Source organism: Limulus polyphemus, unplaced genomic scaffold, assembly GCF_000517525.1.
Source record: "Limulus polyphemus unplaced genomic scaffold, Limulus_polyphemus-2.1.2 Scaffold378, whole genome shotgun sequence".
Classification (NCBI taxonomy): Eukaryota; Metazoa; Arthropoda; class Merostomata; order Xiphosura; family Limulidae; genus Limulus; species Limulus polyphemus.
This window is the reverse complement of record NW_013665988.1, coordinates 51894-57893: the sequence shown is the minus strand read 5'-3', so window position 1 is coordinate 57893 and position 6000 is coordinate 51894. Positions and strand designations below refer to the sequence as shown.

Sequence of the window (6000 nt, the reverse complement as noted above, 5' to 3'; positions counted from 1 at the left end):
GTCAGAACAATTACAATCGTACCATCATTTATGTTATGTTGACAAACATCCAAACACCATTAAAAAAAACCTAACTTCAAACAGAACAATACCTAAAGATAAAAAACTAGGCATTTATTATATACCATACCATTTCTGTGAAACAGGTTATATAGGAGAAACTGAAAGAAGTGTTGACAATAGTTTCTGAACATAAAAAACAATAAAATATGAAAATATAAATAATAAACTTTTTCTTAATATGAAAGAATCTGACCATCAAATTGATTGGAAATAAACAATAATTCTAAAAAGAAGAATCGTCAAAAGTTGCTTAATCAAAAGCCTTCGTATTTCAACATCTCCAAAAGTCACTTTAAGCTAAACAGCTTTCTGACCTCCTGTGTCCATAAGGAAATTTGAAGTTTCAGGATAAAGTAGGCATTATTGACCAGTTTTCCTGCCACAAGACAACTTGAGACTGAAGAAAGTGCATGTGATTCAAAATTAGTTTCTATTAATATTTATAATTATGATAGTTTGTGCTATTTACTGGGGGTTTTCACTAACCATGCTACTATTCATATCATATGACCACGCTATGTATGTTATTATGCAATTCATGTAAATTGTTAGAATTGAGAGGATACACCAGCTATTAGTTCAGTATAGTGCTGTCAGTAGTACACTACATGCACATACTTTAAGACTTTTTCTGTGTGTGTGTGGGGGGGGGGGCATGCCCTTAAAATAAATATTCTCGGGTCAAATGCTTTCTTGGTTCTTCTCAATGTGTATGATTCATGATCTCCATATACAGTAAAACATCAAACGTAATAATCATAGAATAATTATCACTTGAACCTAGATATTCCTCTTCACCCTCTCAATTATTTCTGTATTAAACTTGAAATACGGTTTTACTTTTATACTTGCTGCTCACCTTACATTTTACTTTGCAGTGTAGGCAAAATGTGCAAACTCAGGTTAGTACTTGGAGGGCTTATTTGTTATCCCAATTCAAGTAGTTTATTATAATATTAAAAATAATGTGTCTGTAACAATGAATATTATTAATATCCTATCTATTGCAACATTTGAAACTTCAGTGAGAGAATTTGCCAGGAAAAATGTAACGTATATTCAATTCTTGCAACTAACAACTTAAATATAGATACACCACACGTGAGCAAAATATCAGTTATATAATAGTATTAATTAAAACAAACCAAACTTACATAATATTACTACGTCATAGCCTAACTCGAGGTTAAACTACAGAGCATGCTTGCTGAAACTAAAGCGCCACCTCAAGTAATTTTCTTTAATTTCATAAGTGATACGACGAGTAGCTGCGAGTCGTTTGTAAATAGTAGCGATAGTGGTGAGTGAATTGCGTAGTTTTTAGATTTTAATAGCATCTTTTTATTCTTTAATAATGTTTCAAGTTGCAAAAAATACTACTTTTTCCACGGTTTAATCTATGGCATATATTATGACTTCAACTTTTATTTTTTATTTAGGTGATATTCATAAAATGTGAACCCTAAATTTTGATAACATTTGGGCGGTTGCTGCCATTTTTCTTGGCGCAAATTGTAACCCCGACGAGGGCGCCACTTGAAGAACAAGTAACCATATTCAAACAAAGAGCGCTCTTTTTTTTTGTTTTATATAAAAAAGGAATTAAACTCATTGAATATAATTTGTGAGAATAATTAAAATATATTTTCAGTTGTGCATTCATTTTGTTAAAATTCACCTGTGACAGCTTCATGATACTTTCATGCAATCTTTGAGAAAGAATTGCACTCGTTGAAACGAAAAAAAATAACTGACTCGTATGTTTTAAGCTTAAGTTATATATGAAACATTAAAATGACTTCAAACGTGGCTTTAACTTTGGATGTATAAAATTGGACCAGAGTCTAATGCTCTTCTATTTATTTGATATTATGCACTCTTAGAACTGCGTCTCATAAAATAAAGTAAAAGGAACACGTATTTTCTTTAACACTTGGTAAAAAATGTTAACGTTGAAAAAGCTTGATGGCGTCAGACGTTAGGGCTAAGAATCGATTTTAGTTTAACTCTTATTATAGTTAAACTGTGACACTAAACACTTACTGTTAGTAATAGTAGTATGGTAGAGCTGTATTTCAACCGTTAATACTTGTGGTAATACTAATAGCTGTTAACCTTATAAAGTGTAATATTTTATTATTTATAAAAAGTTTAACTAGTATGCTTAGTAACTTTAATAATACAATATAAAATAGTAAATACATTGTTAATGATTGTGTTGATTAATTAGGATAATCATTATGTTAAACAGTAAGAAGTTGTATTGTGTCATTTTTGTTGAATGTTATTAATATTAACCATGTTCATCATAGCTTAAGTTAGCCATTTATATTGAATCTGGACGGCTTTGAATGTATTTTCTTGTTGAACTGTTGTAGGCTAGTGATATCTGATGAACATAGTCAAAATTACTTTCAAGTTTTAAGGTATATTTTTAGAACTAAAGGTAAAAATTAGTTTCATATTACTAGTGTAAGTAGAATGGAAATAGTGAAATTTATTCTACTTTCATCTTAATGTTTGGATATATGCATGTCTAAGTAAATGATGAATATAGTAATGTAAGTTGTTCTTCCATCTTTTTGATTATTTGGTAAAAGCAATGCAATATTCAGTACACATAATATATTAATTGATTAATTTTTTAATGATGACTATATCATGCCAACGTATACGGTGAACTTCAAGTTCTAATACAGAACTTATCAACAGAAAATGTAGGCCTAGTTTACTAATAACATTTAACAAAAACTTTGTTGATTTATAACAAATGCTGACTAACTTACTGATTAGCTTACAGAAGCACTAACATCTTTACTTGATCACCTGTACTTCATAAGCTGCTCAAACATTATTTCTTGATCAATTGATCCTTTTATTTATAGTGAAATTTCACTTCTGCCAACTTTGGGAAGTTTCTAGATTGTAGGACTATTATGAACTTTCTCAGTCTTAATGGCATGTGCTGTGTAACAAATATCTAAATTAAATTTAAAATATAACTTAAAACTATATATGTAGGCTTCTTTAGAGTGAAAAACAAAAAAATGACATTTTATTGGCACAATGAAAGATAAAATATTAACCATTTCCTCCATCTAGTTTCGGTAACAGTTACCATCATCAGAGCTTGTGATAGTAACTGTGGTACTGAAACTAATTGGCCAAAACAGTTAATAAAGAGTTTATCTTCTAGAACTAAATTATAAGTAGTTTTGTTTTTTACTCTTAACACATAGTAGCACAATATGCTTGAAAAGAAAGTTTGTGTATATATAATAAACATTTTTTTACTAGTTGAGCATATTGGGAACTGAAGATAGTTGAAAGAAGTTTGTGGACTTCACAGGTTTTAAGTATGAAAATTTAATAATTATTTAAAATGCTATGTGAACGTAGTGAAACTTAATTTAAGTTACAATTTTAGAAGAAAGCTGTATTAAAAAAGCTAAAATTGGTCTTATTCATTCATTTATTTATTTCCAAGAGATACACAATAAGGAGGCATTTGATCCATCTAGACAATTATATTTTCTGGAGCTGCCATCCTATTTCAGATTACAAATAGAAATCCCCTTTTTTGACATCCAACCCTAATCTATAAAATACATTTTGAATCTTCTGAAGGCAATTTATTATATAGACCAACCACCATGTTAGAAAAATAACAGTCTTACTTGGTGGTACGTTTGGGTGTTCTATATTTTCTGCATATATATATATATTCAGTTTTTTTTTATGGAAACATAATTTGATTTTTGGATTATATACCTCTAACAATCGTAAAGTTAAAAGACTATCATGCCTTCACCATATAATAACCCCCTCCAAAGCAGAAATTATCCTAGTAAATCTCTGAACCTGCTTTAAAAACTCAAAAAACTTTCTTAAATAAGTTGATTAAAACTGAACTAAAGGATTCAAGGAAGGTCTAAATACCATCTCATAGTTAACCAAAGACCTCATTTGATGTGTATTTAATTTCTTTGTTTAGTTCCTGCAGTCCAGTTTGCCTCAATTATTAATAATATTATTATTATTTAAAATACTTTTCTCATATATATTTTCAATGTAATCATTTAGCTGTTTGCTAGAGGGAACTATTAATTATGATAGTGAAGCTAGATTTAGAAAGTTGATAAAAGTAGTCCTAGAATCTAGAAGCTTTCCATACTTAGTAGAAGTGCGAGGTCAGTACAAATATAAGAACTGATGATTGAGACCATGAAAATTTGTGCTTCTGTTAGCTAGTCAGTTTTGTTATCACTCAAGGAAATTTCTTTTAAATGTTATTAGATCTACATTAGTTTAAGAGCTTATGTGAAATGTTAAGCCTACAAATAATCATGGCTGTAGTAAACATTTATTGTTACGTTGAGTGGATTTCACATTATTTTTACCAAATAATCCAAAAGAGCCCACCCAGGACAGAACTCATTACAAAAAATGGTGTCTGAAGTGGGATTATTCTGGTAAAAATAAAATATGGTTTTGACTGAACTTTAATTTTCAAGATGACCACATGGACACAAAATGAGACAGTTAAACTGACTAAGAGGGAAAGGAGAGAGGAATTAATAGAAAGAGACATGCTATTAAAAGAAGAATTAAAATCAGAAATTAATCTGATTGAAGACAAGTAAAGCTGTAATGACAGAATTGAAAAATACAAAAAACATGAACAAAATAAAGAAAGATATTAACAAACTACAGAAAGGCTGTAATGACAAAATCGAAGAAATACAAAAGGAAATCAATGAGAGAATAAAATGTGGAAAAATAATTTGTAAATAGAAAGATTAAACCAGCCACACCTCTTTCTGCATTGTCCCAAGAATTCATTGTAAACACTATATACTACAAAATGTGTAATAGAACTTATTTGGTTTACACCTATTATTGCTGTTGCTGTGCCTTCTGCCACTGCAGGATTTTCCTAGACTAATCCAGCCATGTTACTACATAACCATTTCCAGAATTTAGCTGGCCGATTCAGCAAAATTGCCCAATTGAGAAACCACAGATTATTTAGGTAATATACCTAAATATTAATAGGCATATTAGGCTCAGTTTGAAATAATTTCCAGAGTGAACAGGTGGAATAGTGAACAAGTTATTCATCTTGCTGCCTATTTGAAAGGACCAACTTTAATGACATCAAGTAACCTTCCAGGTGAGAGCTACCTTGTACAACAGGTTTGGAGTGACATCCCAGAAGGAAGTGTCCTGAGCATAGTTCTGGAATAGGGTACAGAGGAAAGAAGAGACCATAGTCAAACTTGCAAAATATTTGGGAAGGCTTGCCCAACTATCTTACCCAGATCTTCTATATGAAATAATGAATTTGTTGGCAAGGGTATGAGAATTAAGTTGATGCAACATATGTCTACATCTTTAAAGGAAGTTCTCCAGTTGGTGATGGAACCTGAGTCCATTAAAGCTGCAGATAAACTAAAGGCATCTTCTAGAATTAATAGTATCATCAGATTGATTTGTATTGAAACATCAACTCCTTCTGATGATTGTCTAGAAGAACTGAAAAGGTTAGATAGACAACTAGTTACACAGAATGGAGGAAGTAAACCACAAGACAATAGGTCTTTCAACTGTAAGCTGAAAAGACATTGCTCAGTACTCCAGACAGAAACCTGTATGGAATAAGAAAATCTCCCAAAGGAAACTTCAGAAAGAGGAAACTTATAGATATGGAAAACCTGACCATTACAGCCTAGACTGTGAGGAATAAACAGCTTTAATAAGCCAAGGAGAGTCTTCAAGTCCATCTAGGTCAAAGGAACAACAGAGAGTAAACCAGGCATAGAAAAAACAGGAATTAGCTTATATTATGGGACAAAGTTCAGTTGAGAATTCTCCATCTGCCTGAAATGAAATGAGAAGTTCATTATTTGAGGAAAACTGTTCATGGTTTTAATTATG

General features: G+C 30.9%; 1 pseudogene; it reads left to right on the top strand.

Annotated features, from left to right (window-relative positions):
- Positions 1 to 1303: 1303 nt before the first annotated feature.
- The window catches only part of LOC106457825, a 56298-nt pseudogene continuing 51601 nt past the window's right edge, over positions 1304 to 6000 (top strand).